Raw genomic sequence first — 18978 nt, forward strand, 5'->3', positions numbered from 1 at the left:
TAACAATTGTTTTGTATAAATAATTTTAAAAATACCGTTAAATTCATCATTTTACTTTGATCAAATATGTTTCTATTTTGTTTTTGATTATGCTGAATCCGAATATGGCATTACAATTTGAAAATTCTTATACATAAGCTCTTATACAGTATGTCTGCGTAGCTAGGAACCACATGGAAAACTTTTTATTATCAATTTTACGAAAAAAAAATTATTCTTCATTAAATGCTCTGGATAGTCAAAAATCTAAAACTCAACCATCAGATATCAAATTTTATCAATTTTATACGAGTTATGACAAAAATATGAATTTCGTTAAAAAGTAAAGTACCTTTATATTCCAGAATATCAAAAAATGCTATTATGAAAAGTTGTTTGAAATTAAAAACTATGTTTAAATATACAATTACATCATTCTAATCGAAAAAAAATCATTTCAAAATTTTTTCTCAAATTACGGATACTCATTATCATTTTATTACAATTATGATAACTATTTTATCAGTTTTACGAAAAAAAGTTAGTTTTCATAAAATGCTCTCCCTGTTCCAAAATGTAAGATACAATCATCAGATATCAAACTTTGTTAATTTTATACGAGGTATGTAAAAATATGAATTTTTCTTAAGAGTTAAGTGCCTTTATTATTCACAATATTTTAATTAGAAGGATGTAATTGAACACTAAAACAATTTTTTTAATTAAAAACAATTTTTTTTAATAACAATTTTCGATATTGTGAAATGTAACGGTACTTTACTCTTGAGTGAAATTCATATTTTTTGACATACCTCGTATAAAATTAATTAAATTTGGTATTTGATGATTGCATCTTAGATTATATACGATGCAGAGTATTTTATAAAGAATAACTTTTTTTCGTTAAACTGATAATAAAAAAGTTATCAATAGGTTCCAAGTTACGCAGATATACTGTATAACAGCTAAAAAATTTTTTTTTGCTGAACAGTTATTATTGTTGAAGCTTATTATTAAATGTATTTTAGGCAAGTTTTACAGAAAAAAGTTTTGATCACTTTGTATAAACATTTTTTAGCAGGTAATTTTCGGTTTTGGTATTACATTTTTGTTATCTTTCTTAATTTTCTCAAAAAGGAATAGTTTATTTCATCTCTAAAGTAAAATAATTCATGGCATTTTAAAGACTACATCCTAAACTTTAAAGAAGCGCTTATAAAATTGTAATAGATTTGTTTAAACTTGAGTAATACCGTCTTAAAATTGTGGTAATTCTATAAAACTACGAAGAATTCAAAAATTACATTTTTTGAGACGTCATATCATTTGAATTAAATTTTTGAGATTTTTATTGAATGAGGCATCATTTAGTAAGATGCTTGAAAGGTAAGTTGTGCAAAATTGAGGTTTTTATAAGACAAATTGTATTAGTTACACATTTTTAAATCATTTTTAAACAAAATTCATGTAAGACTCAACTTCCGCCCACACCGTACTTATGCTTATACATTTTGTTTCTTTTTATTATAACCATAATATAGTTTAATTATTGTTCTTTCATGTTCAATTTGAAAAGTTTCATTTGATCCATTAGTTAAAGAATTACTCTCAATGTTTGTGAGAAGGGTGACTTTAGCCTTATAAATAAAAAATTATAGAAGATACAGATTTAATTTTAGAAAATTCTTTATATAAGATTTTTTTGGAAAATTTTCTGAATTTTTCAATGGTCAAAGTTTTTCTCTAAAATTTATATTTTCGGAGTTAATTAAAAAAATATCTAATTTCGTAGTTCATTCGTTTAATAAAAATTGAAGCACCCACTTCTCGAGTAGAACTTTTTGATATGTTGTTTATTAAACATTTCTTAATGAAATTACAAAAAGTTCTATCTTATTTGATTTTTTCCGAAGTGAAAATCTATATGCACTCTCCTACTTATCATAATTGTGAATTAAAGTCTTCGCCAATTATTAACCTGTTTTGGTGTTTGATCTAGGAGTTTCTCCAACTCATCGTAGAAAATCTGTTATCAGTGTCATCCTTATCCTCCTGAAATAAATGAGCAGTTGCAGGGTGTGTTTTTTTTCTCTTAGACAGCACACGCGGGCAGTTACTGGCTTGAAGCTGATTATATTTTTTACGGAGCTTTCTTTGACTAAAAAGACGGTCCAGAATTGATGTTCACCTTCTGGCCATTTACTTTCTTCTCGATTTTCATTAAATATATAAATGCACAATGAATTGCCCCGTTTTCTGTCTTTCTCTATTCGATTACTTGTTTATTTTCTAAAAATTTTGTTTCACGCATTGATCTTTTCGAGAGTTCGCGTAGTACAAACATCTGGCCTGTTTTTGATCAACCACGTTTAAACACTCATTGATACCCACCAAGCAGTTTCTTCGAATATATCCTACAGGACTCCAAAAAATATTTTATATTAAATAACTGTATTAATAAACTTCAAATATCGAGTAAAAAATCATAAACTAGTACAAGCACAGATTAGTTACCCATTTCTCCCTTACGTACGTCCTTGGAAGTGGCCCTATTGGGAGTCATGCATTCTATATTACAAGCGGTTCGTGAAATGTCATGTCGTTACTTTTTATTCTCTGATTCACCTTTCCGTTCCCTACTTTTCTTTTTTGACTACAAATCGGTGGTTTTCATTCAAAAACGAATCAACTTTTTTACATGTTTGCTCTAATTTCATCGGTAGAAACTAATTTACGGAAGTCGAGTATTCGATTGATACTACTTCCTATTTAAAAATTCGACCGTACTTCTTTCATGTTTAGAAGGTTAAGAATCCGTAATTTTCATTTATATTAGAACTCTTTATTAAATGTTTTAGTTTATTACAAGATCCATTTTATTTAAAATCCTTTGTTTATAATTTATTATTACATATTACATCACCTACTCACAGCTAATTAGTCCAGAAAGCCACTGCGCATCCGCTAGGAAAAATATTCTAATTCGGATTTTTTGCACAATCTTACTCAAAAAGGATTCCTTTTAACAAATTTGCATGTTGCCAGGCCCAAAAAGTGGTCAAAAAATTTTGAAACGTTTTTTTTTTGTTTTTTTCCTAAAATAATTTTTTTGCATGGAAAAAAGTCTTTTTAGGTTTTTTGGATCATTCCAAACAGAAAAGGTTTTTAGTGACTTTTCTCTAAAATTGATTGTTCTTGACATATAAGCGATTAAAAATTGAAAAATTGCGAAATCGGCCATTTTTAACCCTCAAAAACTATATGAAAAACTGAAAATTTGAATGTTGCCAAGGTAGGTTGATATTCTTTAAACATCGATCGATAAAATCCCGAAAAATTTTTTTGCAATACAATATTCAAAACTCCTTTGTTTTTTAATTGCTAATCAAGCGTGCACGACACTATTTTCCACCGAGAGTATGGTGCAAATGAAAGGAATAAATTCGTTATTTTGTAAACCGGCGACTTTAAGGAAAAATCCCGAAACAAGTCGATTTTTATTTTTAAGTTATGATATTGTGGCATATATGGTTTACTAGTGACATCATCCGTCTGGGCAAGATGACGTAATCGATGATTTTTTTAAATGAGAATAGGGGTCGTGTGGGAGCTCATTTGAAATGTTCTTCAATTCTCTATTCAGTAATGTAAACATTTACATAATTATTTATACAGGGTGTCCTTCTACTTCTCTTTTTGTCAAATAATTTAATTTAATAAAAAAAATTTGGACACCCTGTATAAATAATTATGTAAATATTTATATTATTGAATAGAGAATTGAAGAATCTTTCAAATGAGCTAGCACACGACCCCTATTCTCATTTAAAAAAATCATCAATTACGTCACCACGTCCAGATGGATGACGTGACTGGTATACCATATATGCCACAATATCATAACTTAAAAATAAAAATCGACCTGTTTCGGGATTTTTCCTTAAAGTCGCCGGTTTACGAAATAACGAATTTATTCCTTTCATTTGCACCATACTGTCGGTGGAAAATAGTGTCGCGCACGCTTGATTAGCAATTAAAAAACAAAGGAGTTTTGAATATTGTATTGCAAAAAACTCTTCGGGATTTCATCAATCGATGTCTAAAGAATTATCTACTTGCCTTGGTAACATTCAAATTTTCAGTTTTTCACATAGTTTTTGAGGGTTAAAAATGGCCGATTTCACAATTTTTCAATTTTTAATCGCTTATATATCAAAAACTATCATTTTTTAGAGAAGTCACTAAATACCTTTTCTGTTTGGAATGATCCAAAAAACCTAAAAAAACTTTTTTCCGTGCAAGAAAAATTATTTTAGGAAAAAAATAAAAAAAAACGTTTAAAAAATTTTTGACCACCTTTTGGTCCTGGCAATATGCAAATTTATTAAAAGGTGTCCTTTTTGAGTAAAATTGTGCAAAAAATCCGAATTAGAATATTTTTCCTGGCGGATGCGCAGTGGCTTTCTGGACTAAATACTTATGTCAATATTCATTGTATTAATCCAGCATTCCTTAATTTTTTATTTGACATAAAAAACGCATGGATTATATATAGTAGTTCCATTTTATCTTTGCTCATGTGGCACGATTCATTTTCAAACAAATTAAATCAAAACATAAAGTGAAACGTACGCCGATGTGTATAAATAGTATATAGTATACAGTCTACAAAATGTATAGACACATCGACGTTCGCTTCACTTTATGTTTCGACCTAATTTGTTTGAAAATGAATCGTGATGTATAGAAAAAGTTAGAGTGGAAGAACTATATGTATACATTTATTAAGGAGCATTAGTATTATGTGTTTAATTTACCTAAAAAAATACCGACTAAAGGACCCCGCAGAAACCTTATAGGAAATGGCTCTCTGTTAAATGCTCTAAAACTTTGTGTTCTGGTAGTCCTTGATGTGTAGAACAAAAGACTCAATGGGCGCGTAGCTCCTCATGGTTGTAAAGTCTCTGAAGTTATAGGTACAGTGAAGACGTTTGAGATGGAATAAATTCATTTTCTCGAGAATGGGCCACTCTGGCGATAAATTACAAATCAGGTCAATTTTTATATTATAATTTTTTCTCGTATACATCATACTAGTGACGTCATCCATCTGGGCGTGATGACGCAATTGATTTTTAAATAACAATAGGAATCGTGTGATACCTCATTTGAAAGGTTATTCAATTCTCTATTCAATAATATAAACAATAACATAATTATTTATACAGGGTACCCAAACATTTTTTTAAAATTAATTGAGACAAAAAGAAGAATGTATATAATTTATTTAATTCTAAATACATTTTACCGTTGTCAGAAAACAGGAAAAAATGTTTATTCGATAAACAAATATTGTTTTTCGCTTAAATTCAATACTGAAGCTGCCACCCACCTGCCTCTTAGCAGTTTGAACATTTAATTTAAGCGAAAAGCAATGTTTACCTTTCAAATTAACATTTTTTCTGTTTTATGACAGAGGCAATATGTTTTCGATTTAAATAAATTATATAAATTCTTCTTTTTGGCTTAATTAGTTTAATTAAAAAAATTTTTAGTCACCCTGTATAAATAATTATGTTAATGTTTATATTAGTGGATAGATAATTGAATAACCTTTCCAATAAGCTATCACATGACCCCTATTCTTATTTAAAAAAAAATCATGAATTGCGTCATCACGCCTAGATGGATGACGTCACTAGTATGATATATACGCCAAAAAATTATATTTTAAAAATTAAAAACAAACTGATTCGTAATTTATCTCCAGTGTCGCCCATTCTCGAGAACATGAATTTATTCCAACTCAAACGTCCTCACGGTACCTATAACTTCAGAGGCTTATATCTGAAAACCATGATTTTTTGGAGCTACGCGCCCATTGAGTCTTTTGTTCTACATATCAAGGAATACCAGAACCCAAATTTTCAGAGCATTTAACAGAGAGCTATTATTTCCAATAAGCTTTCTGCGGGGTCCTTTGTTTGCTGTTATTGATTTGTCAATGTTCCATCATTAACAATAACACGCCTATCAATTGTTTTATTTTTTAAAGCTTTATTTTATACTTTCTTAAAATACCTATGCCAATCTTGCCACATCGACTCAAAGGCTTTCTTCTTCTTTTTATTCCTCTTTATACACAATGCAGGAATAAATTAGGAAGAGATAATCAAACAACGAAACAACCGACTTAAACAGGAGAATAGGACTGACATGGGCGGCTTACGGAAAACTGAGGGAAGTTTTTAGATTAGATATTCCCATGTGCTTGAAAAGAAAGGTATCTGGTTAATGTGTACTCCCAGTTCGAACGTAGGGAGTAGAAGCATTGACCTTTAATAGAAAAGTAATCCATAAAATAAAAGTGGCATAGACAACAGTTAAGAGATCAATGTTGAATATATCCTGCAGAGACAGAGTTTCAAATAAAATAGATAGGAGAAAAACTGGTAATACGGACGAAGTTCAATGAATTACCGGATTCAAAGATGGAAGATGGACAGAGAAAATGTTAGAATGGAGATTTAGACACTATGCAGTGGCGCACCCAGGGGGGTTTTGGGGTTAAAACCCCTCCCAGATCATATAAAAAAAATATAAAGAATAGTAGGAAAATGTTACTTGTCTTTCAGGAACAATACAAAAAGATTTCGGAGCCCAAGCGAAGCTAGGACAAATAATCACCGGACAATAATCTCCACAAATTATCCCTGGACAAAAATTCCCCTCACAAAATATTTGCGGACAAATAAACCCACAAAAAAATCCCGGACAAAAAATCCCCAAGAAATATTTGCTGCCGAATAGTTCTCTAAAAATTTTCCCGTGAATGCAATCGACTCGAAAGTGTTTTTCAACTTGAGTGCGTGAGAGCTATATCAATCGCCATGAAACCGCTTTTCGGCTCGAACATAATGATTAGCAATCAAGATTAAGCATGAATTGTAATTTCGATTACCAAATTTCGAATTTCAATTCCATGCCGAAAACTTCAAATTTTACATGACAAACTAGTGTGAAATTTTTAAAAAATCGTGGAAGATATATGTGCCTGTACCTGCTTTGAATAATTATGTTCAAAACATTGCCTATTCGTGATGAGAACTGCTGGTCCTGAAAACGATAATCTTGATTTTGATGCAAAAAACCTGTTACTTTTTGATAATTTAACGTCAAAAATATTTAGTTATTATCATCATCAGTGTCGTTATAACTATTCGAGTGGTTTATTATTGCCTTCCATGTGTCGGTCCTGTGCCACTATTTACTACTGTCTCACTCCTATTTTCTCCAGACCTTCTCTGACTGCATCTTTCCACCTTTTTCTAGGCCTTCCTACAGACTTTCTATAATCTGGCCTCTCCCCGATCAGCTATGATTGTCTGGTTTAATTTTTGGATAATTTTTTTGAATAGCATATTCTAAGGTCAGGTTAAACAACACTGAAGACAACGGATCTCTCTTTCTCATTCCAGAATTTAGGCAGAAAGTATTTGATATTTCCCCACCTCTTCTAACTTGTGCGAAGAAATTACTTACACACATTTGCGTTACCGCAGTTAGTTTCTTGCGGAATGGGACGTTTCATCGCCGCCGGTTCATCGCCGCCGTTTCGATGCCGCCGGTTCATCGCCAGTTCATTTCATCTCTGTTTGTTTCATCGCCGGCCGTTTCATCGCCAGTTAGTCAGTTGATTTTGTATTATGGGAGATGACACGACACAACGTTAAATTCAGTTCAAAACTTATGACAAATAAAAAGATATAAAATATTATTACACTAATTTACTGTTCTATTTCTACTTCCCCTAAATTTGATACTAAATAATATTAAATTTTCTAGTGTTAAATTATATTTTATATTATAAAAGTTTAAAAGTCTATTAAAAGATTAATTATGGCAACGGGAATGGTCATATCTTGCATTTCCTAGAACTCCTAATTAATACTAAAAATAAATAATAAATGTAACTGTCGAAAATTGGTAGAAAATTCGGAAATATATCAGTTAACGATTAACTGACTGGCGATGAACCGGCCGGCGGTGAATCGGCCGGCGATGAATCGGCCGGCGATGAACTGGCGGCATTGAAACGGCGGCCATGAACCGGCGGCGATGAAACGTCCTAGACCCGTTTCTTGGGTACGTCCAGCTCGACCAATGTATTCCATAGTGTAGGATGATTAATTGAATCATAAGCCTGTTTGAAATCTATAAAGATCTGATGCACGTCTTGATTATACTCCCAATCCTTTCAAGCATTTGTCTAATAGTAAATATTTGATCAACAATCTATCTTCCGGGCCTGCAGTCACACTGGTAATCACCAACTATTTCTTCAGCGTATGGTAGTAATCTTTTTAGTAATACATAACCAAAAAATATTTTTTTGTCATCCGTTTCAATTCACTGCAAGAAACATTTCAGAAACCTGCTTCAAAAGCTTTCAAAAGCTATGTCAAAAACCTGTGTTCTGCGTTTTCATATCAAAGCTAAACATTCTTAATAGCGCAAAAATTTTTCGTGGATGAACACAGATAATAAGCAAAGGTTTGAAATTAGTTATTTAAGACAGAATGAGCAAAAGCTTTAAGCGAATAATTACAACATTATTCCCACAGACTTAGATCATTCCCCATATCTTCCACGATTTTTGAAAAAATTGACACTCGTTTGTCATGTTAAATTTGAAGTTTTCGGCATGTAATTGGAATTCGAAATTTGGTAATCGAAATTACAATAATTCATGCTTAATCTTAATTACATACTAATCAATATTGTAGTGCCGAAAAGATGTTTCATGGCCATTGCTGTAACTCTTGTTCACTGAGGCTGAATAACATTTGAGTCGATTACGTTCACGGGAAAACTTTTAGAGAACTATTCGGTAGCAAATATTTCATGGGGATTTTTTGTGGATATATTTTGTCGAAAAAAGTGCGTGCGGATTATTTGTCCGGGATCTTTTGTGGGGATTTTTTGCCCGGTGATTAATTGTCCGGGGATTTTTTGTCTAGGGATTTTTTGTCCAGAGATAGTTTGTGGGGATCTTTTGTCCGAACCCCTCCCAAGCCAACCACCCCTAGAGGAAAATTGTGAGTGCGCCACTGACATTATGCTTATCGTAATCGAGGACGTCTTCCAAGAAAGTGGTCGGACAACATCAAGCGCATCTAGCACAACTGGATTGAGGGCGCTCGAGATAGGATGCAATGGAATTATCTATAGGAGGCCTATGTTTAGCAGTGGACTCATAAAGGCTAATGATGATAATAAACAGTGCTGTTTGTTCATTGGGAGATTGATACATCTATGAAAGGTTGTCACTCCATCTTTTGCACGGTTGTCCGGTACTTCTTTTGCCGATTGGTGGTTTATCTCTTGCTATTTTGACCACATAGATCTCCCGAACTTTGCTTACCTATATGTTTAACCTATTCTTTCTATTTAGTGTCCATTCGTATTTACAGAGTAGGTTACATTTTCTTCTAATATTTTCAATTTCCTGTAATTATTCTGAGTACTCTCATCTCTGCCGTTTCCAATAGTCTTTGTATTGTGGCTGTTTCGGGTCTTGTTCTGATGTATATGTTATTATTGGTCTTATACTGACTTTATAAATTCTTGACTTCATCTTATTGTGTTATTTTAGTCCAGAGAAATAAGGTTTTTGTCGGGACACTTGAGCAGCCAGGTTGTAAATGGATTTTTTGGGTACTCTATACCTAATACATTATAAATACAAAAATGCCCGTCCCAGTTCGGACGAGAAACTTAGTTATTAACAAATAAGGTTCAAAAATGGCAGTTTTTTCGTTTAAATGGCTACAGGTAAAAATAGGGTAATTAAATATCTTATTTATAATATTTTTCTTTTTGTAGATGAGCCAAGGTTTAAAATAGCGTTTTTTGAATTTTGGTCCGATTACTTGTTGCTTCGTATATTGCAAAATAAAACTAAAATTTCAAAAATAAAACATGTGCTATAACTTTTGCGAAAATAGCCTTAAGACTTCCATATTGCACGAAAAGTTGAGTCAAACATTCCATCTAATGCACAAAAAATTTTAAGACGATTCGTCAATTAGTTTAAATTTTATTTAATTTGTTTATCGCAAAGAGCTTTTTATTCGCAATGATATTGTTTAGAAAATAATAATGATATAGCAATTCTGTGAGAACCACATGCAAGAATAATAGTTATGTTTTTGAAGTATTGAAAAAAATTATTAAAAAGTCGTTTTTATCACTCCGAAAAAAGTTTAGTAAAATAGAGTCATTTTTGGCTTCTAAACAACTTAAATAAGATTGTTAATATTGACTATAGAGTAAATCTACTTTAGGATTTCAAAAACTGGTATTTTATACGAATTTACAGAAAAAAAAAATTTTGCCTAGGTTAATTAGGTTCAAAGTTAGCCACTTTTATTATTTAATTCGCAGTTGCTTCTATATGCATCAAATTCTCCTGTAAGAATATTAGTTACCATACTACTCCGAAACGGCTTGACCGATTTTTATAAAATTTTACACGTTTATCCTGTAGGACGTTGAAGAGGTTCTGATCTGTTTTTTATACCCATAAGTTATAAAGGAGGTTAGGTAATTTAACCCCCCTGACATTTTTTTTATTTTTGTGGAAAAAATTATCTACCTTTGTTTTATATGATGTAGAATTACGGGCCGGCGTAGCCGAGTGGTAGTGTGCTAGGCTAGCGTGCCGGTGGTCCGGAGTTCAAATCCTACCGCAGGCAAGAACAACTAGACATTTTTAAAATGTTTATAGGCCCCATGTCGACTCAGCCTGAATAAAATGAGTACCTTGGGTAAAACCAGGGGTAATAATAGGCGGTTGAAGCGTAGCACTGGCCCTGTTACCTTCCTTGTATACCGTAGGCCCTAGATATAGCAGACTACCCTGCTATACTCCCAAAGCCACGTAAGCGGTATAAAACGGGAGACTATTATTATTAGAATTAAAAAATACATACAACCCTTAATTTTCACTCTTCTATTACCAACCCTTATTTGTTAATAGCCATCTATATATTTACATCTATAAAATTCTCCTGTCACAGTGTTAGTTTCCATACTCCTCCGAGACCGCTTGACCGATTTTTATGAAATGATATAATATGTATATTCGGTATTTTGCCGGTTTCTTAATATATTGTGGTTACGGTATTTCTTTGTTCAGGTGTCAATAGCTGGACAATGTAAATTCAAGGTATATTATTTCCATTACTTATTCAATATTGATGCTATCAATTTCTTTTTTGCATCTGATTGGTTCTTTGCTGATTACTATTCTTTTAGCTTTTTGAGATGATATTGTCATATTAAATAATTCTTTTGCTCTTGTACTCTAATGTCGCTCTAGTGCTCTAAATCTGTGGACTAGTCTTTGCAAACCATCTTCATCTGGGGCTGTCAATATTGCGTCATCTGCGTAACAGAGTATTTTTATTTCTTTGTTTCCCATTCTGAAACCTTTTCCTTTGTTGACAATTTTGATGATTTCATCCATGATTAAATTGAAGAGTATATTGCTCAATGAATCCCCCCGTCTTATTCCGTTGTCTTTGTCTATAGGTAATTCTGTAATTTATGCATATAATCTGACTCTCATTTTATTGTCTTGGTAGATGTTTTAAATAGTTTTTTATAATATTCAAGGGAACTTGCCTATTGTACAGAAGATATACTACATTTTTAAGTGTTACTCTGTTAAAGTAAATCAGATATAGAAATGCTGATCTATTATACTCTAGTGATTTCTCAGTAATTAGCTTTATGACGAATATTACATATGTACAAGATCTTCCAGTAGGAATACCCTGTTGTTGTTCTTCTAAACTTATCCTCTGATTCATTACTTCTTATAAAATTTTGTGGTAGTATTTAACAAGTTGACACCTCTGTAGTTTGCTGACCATTTTTATCTCCTTTTTTGAGTAGTAGCATTAGTTAGCTCGTTTGCCATTCTTCCGGTATTTTATTGTTTTATAATTTTGTTAATAATTAATGTTTTTACTTATCTGTTATTTCTTCCCCACAATATTTCAGTAATTTGTTTTTATGTTATCCCGTTCTTACCTGCAGCTTTTCTGTTTTTCGGCTTTCAAGTGTTTTTCGAACTTTCTGTCTATTTATAAAGGCTTTCTTTCTGGTAATCAATAAAAACAACGGAAAAGTTACTTTTTTAGTGTATGCCTAATTAGAAGTGACTGAGCATCATTTCTGTTGAGATTCTATAATATTATTTAGACCACAGTGTTTGTAGATACGCTGGTTTCACAGGATGTGACCAATTTGTACAAAGTTAGTTTCATCTTTTCATCAAAATCTAGTTGTAATACTGCGATTAAACTTTCATACTCTTGAGCTCTTTTCACTATGATGAATTAACTTATTGATGCACTTTGTAATTTGGACTGTTTATTAAATGATTTGTCACTATAATTCAATCATTTATAATTACTCCAGGCTGTGGGTGAAAAATAGGTCGATTTCAGGATATAATTCAGGAATTTTTGAAACCTATCAGGTTTGTAAAGGACGATGCCAGGAATAACTTCTACTAAAATGTGACCAAAAATATTGTGAGCTTTTTTTGTTATTGCGATTTTCATTTGTTAAATTTGCAATTTTTAAAGATTTTTAATTTTGCAGCTTAGGATATTGATTCTATGGAAAAACTTTTTAATAGAGAGTTGTAGTAAATTAAAAAACCTACAATTTGAGCTATGGTAAGTTTAATTTTGTTTATTAGATATTGCAACACAGCCTGCGTTACAATTGCGTTATTCATTGTACAAATATTTTTTTTATTTTTTAAAGCTTTAAAATGAAGATCTTTCAATTCCAAACATAAAAAAAATTGTAAGGCCGGATTAACGAATTTGTTGCTTAGATATTATAAATTGTTTATCCCAAGAGGTCAAATGTCGAAGGCTATAACTTTTTTAAAAAAATCGTAGAGAGTTGTTGAAACATCCAATCTCCTTCTAAAGAGTTATGTTTTCATATTCTAATGTAAATAAATGCGTAAAACATTTTTAAACTTCTAATTTTTGGGTTTGAAAATAAGGGAGCAAATTTCGTTATAAACATTTAGAACTGAAGCGGCCCTGTACATCCTATGCGTTTTTAACTTACAGATTATTGTTGCTGAAGACGAAACGAAGATTTATAAAAAAAATAAAAAATTTCTACGACCAACTGAAGCCGAGCTAAATGTTGGGCTTGAAAATAAGGGGGCAATTTTCGTTAAAAACATTTAGAGCTGAAGCGGCCCTGTACATCCTATGAGTTTCTAACTTACAGATTATTGTTGCTGAAGATGAAACGAAGATTTATAAAAAAATAAAAATTTTCTACAAATAACTGAAGCCGAGATAATTGTTTCTTTTTTCTTAAATCGTAGTGCCTTTATTTACAACAATTAAGAAATTATTTTACAGTCATTGACTAAAGAAAGACTTATATTATCTTAAATTAAAAATAATTATAAAATACAGTTACATTTAATTATTAAAAATTATTTTTAAAATCGGTGCTTTTGCGAGCGCCCGAATTTTGCAAATCGCCCGGCTTGCTTCAAATCCGCGCGCTCGGAAAATTTTTACGTAACTTGTATTAAATTTTGACCGAAAACAATTTAATAATATTACCATTATAGTATACAGTCTATTTACCACTGTACTTGTTTTTCTTGATAAACTTTTATATGTGAAATCTCATTTCTGAAGAAATAATATTACAAAAATGATAGATATATATGAAATATATAACTATATTTTTAATTTTTTCATTGTTATATAAATATAATAATAATAATGTTACTTCTTATTACTACGTTATACTAATTATAGTTTATAATAATTTTTATTTTAAGATAATATAAGTCTTTCTTTAGTCAATGACTGTAAAATAATTTCTTAATTGTTATAAATAAAGGAACTACGATTTAAGAAAAAATAAACAATTATCTCGGCTTCAGTTGGTTGTAATTCTTTTTATTTTTTTATAATTCTTAGTTTCGTCTTTAGCAACAATAATCTGTAAGTTAGAAACTCATACGATGTACAGGGCCGCTTCAGCTCTAAATGTTTATAACGAAATTTGCCCCCTTATTTTCAAACCCAAAAATTAGAGGTTTAAAAATGTTTTACGCATTTATTTACATCAGAATATGAAAATATAACTCTTTAGAAGGAGATTGGATGTTACAACAACTTCTACGATTTTTCTTCAAAAAGTTATAGCCTTCGACATTTGACCGCTTGGGATAAACAATTTATAATATCAGCAACAAATTCGTTAATCCGGCCTTGCAATTTTTTTTATGTTTGGAATTGAAAGATCTTCGTTTTAAAGCTTTAAAAAATAAAAAAAAATATTTGTACAATAAATAACGCAATTGTAAAAACGGCCATTTTGGACCTTTCGAATGCTTTTTTGCAATAACCAATAAACGAAATTAAACTTACCATAGCTCAAATTGTAGGTTTTTTAATTTACTACAGCTTTCTATCAAAAAGTTTTTCTCTAAAATTAATATCCCAAGCTGCAAAATTTAAAATCTTTAAAAATTGCAAATTTAACAAATGAAAATCGCAATTAAAAAAAAGCTCACAATATTTTTGGTCACATTTTAGTAGAAGTTATTCCTGGCATCGTCCATTACAACACCTGATAGGTTTCAAAAATTCTTGAATTATATCACGTTTTTTCACCCACAGCCTGGGGTAAATAGAAATCACTGATACTTTAGTCATTGCCAGTTTTCTGTTAGCTTCATACATTCAATAAATTATAAAATTGTTTTTTATATAACATAGTTTCCATATCTTATTTAATCCTTTTAAAGTACCAGAGAGATTAGTAACACAATAGTCAAAATAGTGGCACTCGAAAGCATAAAGACATTCTCCCTGCTCTTCCGTTTAAATCCCACAAAAGAACGAGGCATCAACTGTCAAACATTTCTTTTCACTTGAAGGATTACCCTCGGTCGACATTCATTGTAAAATTGACTAGAAAATTCTATCCCCTAATAGCAGCGGCTCATATCTTGCTCTCGCCTCGCTCGCGCAGGAAGCTGGAACCGTCAAACCCTTGCCCAGTTTTTAATCGGTTCAAATACATACGTTCAACCAGCACTCAAGCTTTCGTTAATATGTTAGTGCAGTTCAATTTGACGCGCTTATATTATACATATATTACTTTGAGGATCCAGAAATAAAGTAATTATAGATATTTTTTGAAGTTTACAATTTTTCAAATATTTTCCATATAATGAAATCGATTGTTGAAGTTCCAACATAAATTATAAGTTGTCTTGTACGTGGAAAATATGCCTTATATCAGAAATTCATCTAACTAAATGTCACTAAAACCTACTAAACCTACGATACAGTACATACCGCCAACATGACTCATGGTATTAGTGCCTTTCTTCTACTTCTTCTTCTTCACTTTTCTTCTTCAGCTCTTCCCATTTCAGAGGTAACTGTTCCTCACTATTCTTCGCTACTCAGTTCTGCCTCAACTACTCAGTTACTCAACTTCTCCTCCAACATTTCTTTGCTCTTTCCTATTAACATGATAGCCTCAGCAAAGAGTACTGTCCAAAGAGCTCCCTCCTCTACCTTCTCTGTCAGTTCATCATGGTAGTATTGTAGTTTTTATTAAAATACTGCCATGGTAATAGTGCAGTTATCACTAAAATTTCATTAAACACTATGAAGATGCAAAGTATATGACCATTGATATTTAAACTACAATTATAACGATTGAGACAGTAAAACACAAGTTCAAAATAATTTTGATATAAAGCCCATTCAGATACAACCTTTACGAAGAAGAATATTTCAAAGTAAGTTATCAATCGAAGTAGCACAGACAACGACAACAAATATTGTTCCTATACCACCAGATTGACAACAGGTGGAATACTTTCTTTGGTTACACCTCCTGAGATTTTCAAAATTTATGAATCATACAGGATGCCGAGGAAATTAAGATGAGAGAATTTTAAATAATTCACAACTCATCTTAGACCTGGCAGTATCGTCGCCCCCGCTAGCGCAATTATTCCGATTCGATTTTGTTGCACAAACTTACTCAAAAAGAGGTCCTTATAACATATCCACAGGGTGCTGTGAGGTGCCGTGGTCGAAAAAAATTTTTTTTAAACAAATGAACAAAAATAATTTTTTTATTTCCAAAAATTTTTTTAGATAATTTGGGTCATTCTGGGCAAAAAAGGTCTCTTGTCATTTTTCTCTAAAATTGACTGTTGTCGAGTTATACGCGATTATAAATTTGAAAAATCGAAAATGGCCATTTTCAAGGCTTCATAACTCGATCAAAAATGATTATCATGAAATTCAAAAAGTGACAAAATCAAGATTCAAATACCTTCTTCAGCGTTCTGAAGAGATTTTTGTCATTAATTTATTACAAAGCTGTTATTTTTAGTTATTAACAATTAGCGCTATAGTCTAACTGTATCGTCGCCCCCGTTAGCGGAACAATTTCGATCAGATTTTTTTGCACAAACTTACTGAAAAAGGGGTCCTCATAACATATCCACAGGGTGCCTTGCGGTGCCGAGGTCGAAAAACTTTTTAAACAATTGTTTTTAAATAAATTCACAAAAATAATTTTTTGATTTCCAACAATTTTTTTTAGATAACTTGGGTCATTCTCAGCAAAAAAGGTCTCTTGTAATTTTTCTCTAAAATTGATTGTTGTCGAGTTATATGCGATTAAAAATTTGAAAAATGCGAAAATGGCCATTTAAAGGCTTCATAACTCGATTAAAAATGATTATTATGAAATTCAAAAAGTGACAAAATCAAGATTGAAATACCTTCTTTCATTCTTCTTATTTCATTACAAAGCTGTTACTTTTAGTTATTAACAATTAGCGGTATAGTCCAAGTGTATCGTCGCCCCCGTTAGCACAATTTTTCGACTAAATCGACCCAATTTTTTTTTTAGCACAACAACAATTTTTCGACTACCGGCCGGCACTCTGTGGATATGTTATAAGGACCTATTTTTGAGTAAGTTTGTGCAAAAAAATCTAATCGAAATAGTTCCGCTAACGGGGGCGACGATACAGTTGGACTATACCGCTAATTGTTAATAACTAAAAGTAACAGCTTTGTAATAAAATAATGCCAAAAATCTCTTCGAGACGTTAAAGAAGATATTTAAATCTTGATTTTGCCACTTTTTGAATTTCATAATAATAATTTTTAATCAAGTTATGAAGCCTTGAAAATGGCCATTTTCGCATTTTTCAAATTTTCAATCGCGTATAACTCGACAACAGTCAAGTTTAGAGAAAAATGACTAGAGACCTTTTTTACTCACAATGACCCAAATTATCTAAAAAAAATTGTCGGAAATAAAAAAATTATTTTTGTGAATTTGTTAAAAAAAAAACATTTTTCGACCACGGCACCGCCCGGCACCCTGTGGATATGTTATAAAGACCTCTTTTTGAGTAAGTTTGTGCAAAAAAATCTAATCGAAATAGTTCCGCTAACGGGGGCGACGCACAGTTGGACTATACCGCTAATTGTTAACAACTAAAAATAACAGCTTTGTAATAAAATAGTGACAAAAATCTCTTCAGGACGTTGAAGAAGGTATTTGAATCTTGATTTTGTCACTTTTTGAATTTCATAATAATCATTCTTAATCGAGTTATGAAGCCTTGAAAATGGCCATTTTCGCATTTTTCAAATTTTTAATCGCGTATAACTCGACAACAGTCAATTTTAGAGAAAAATGACAGGAGACCTTTTTTACTTAGAATAACCCAAATTATCTAAAAAAAATTGGTGGAAATAAAAAATTATTTTTGTGAATTTGTTTTAAAAAAAATTGTTTAAAAAATGTTTCGACCACGGCACCGCCCGGCACCCTGTGGATATGTTATAAGGACCTCTTTTTGAGTAAGTTTGTGCAAAAAAATCGAATCGGAATAATTGCGCTAGCGGGAGCGACGATACTGCCCGGTCTACCTGCTCAACGTGGTAAAAGCTCCAACAAGAAAGATTCCTTAATACTCAAACAAAAGAGTAAATAAATTAAAAATGTATAGACATTCTTAGAAATTAAGAAATTAAGAATGTCTATATATTGATTTACTCTTTTGTTTGAGTATTAAGCAATCTTTCTTGTTGGAGCTTGTACCACGCTGAGCAGATGAGTTGTGAATTATATAAAATTCTCTCATCTTAAGTTCCTCGGCATTCTGTATGATTTATAAATTTTGAAAATCTCAGGAGGTGTAACTAAAGAAAGTATTCCACCTGTTGTGAATCTGGTGGTATGGGAACGATATTTATTGTCGTTTTCTGTGCTACTTCGATTGATAACTTACTTTGTTTTTCTGTAGATGGCCCTAGTTCATCCGTGACATTTCTTTTTTGCAATTCGGAAAGGCCTAAAGTGTGGTACGTGGAAGAATCTGAGAGAAGAGGATATGGGGCTACTGATGAGGGGGAAACAACCCCCGAAACCGGTATAGACTCTCTCTGCACTCTCAGATTTGACCATAGTATTATGCAGCTGCTGCATTTTCGTGTTGCAAAGAAATTGAGAATGTCTATACATTTTTAAGAATATTTCACTTTCATTCATAAATCACTAAGCAATCACTTTATTATCTATATATACTTCAACGTTAAACATACAGATTGGTGATCCCGACTTATTACCCTTAAGGAATGAGAATTGTACAAATCAGCTAATAGATATAAGCGTGAATTATTATCTACTAGAAAACCAACGTACTAGCCTACTGATTTTTTTTTTATTTATTTATTGTTTATACATATGACCTGGCCTCTAGTGACTAATCCAGCACGTTTTTGCCTGATGGGATTACAGATATTTTTTATATTTTTACATTTTTTACTAAACTACTTAATCTCTTTTTACAATTTATTAATTAATTTGCCATAATCTATT

Source organism: Diabrotica virgifera, chromosome 7 (assembly GCF_917563875.1).
Source record: "Diabrotica virgifera virgifera chromosome 7, PGI_DIABVI_V3a".
NCBI classification, from domain to species: domain Eukaryota; kingdom Metazoa; phylum Arthropoda; class Insecta; order Coleoptera; family Chrysomelidae; genus Diabrotica; species Diabrotica virgifera.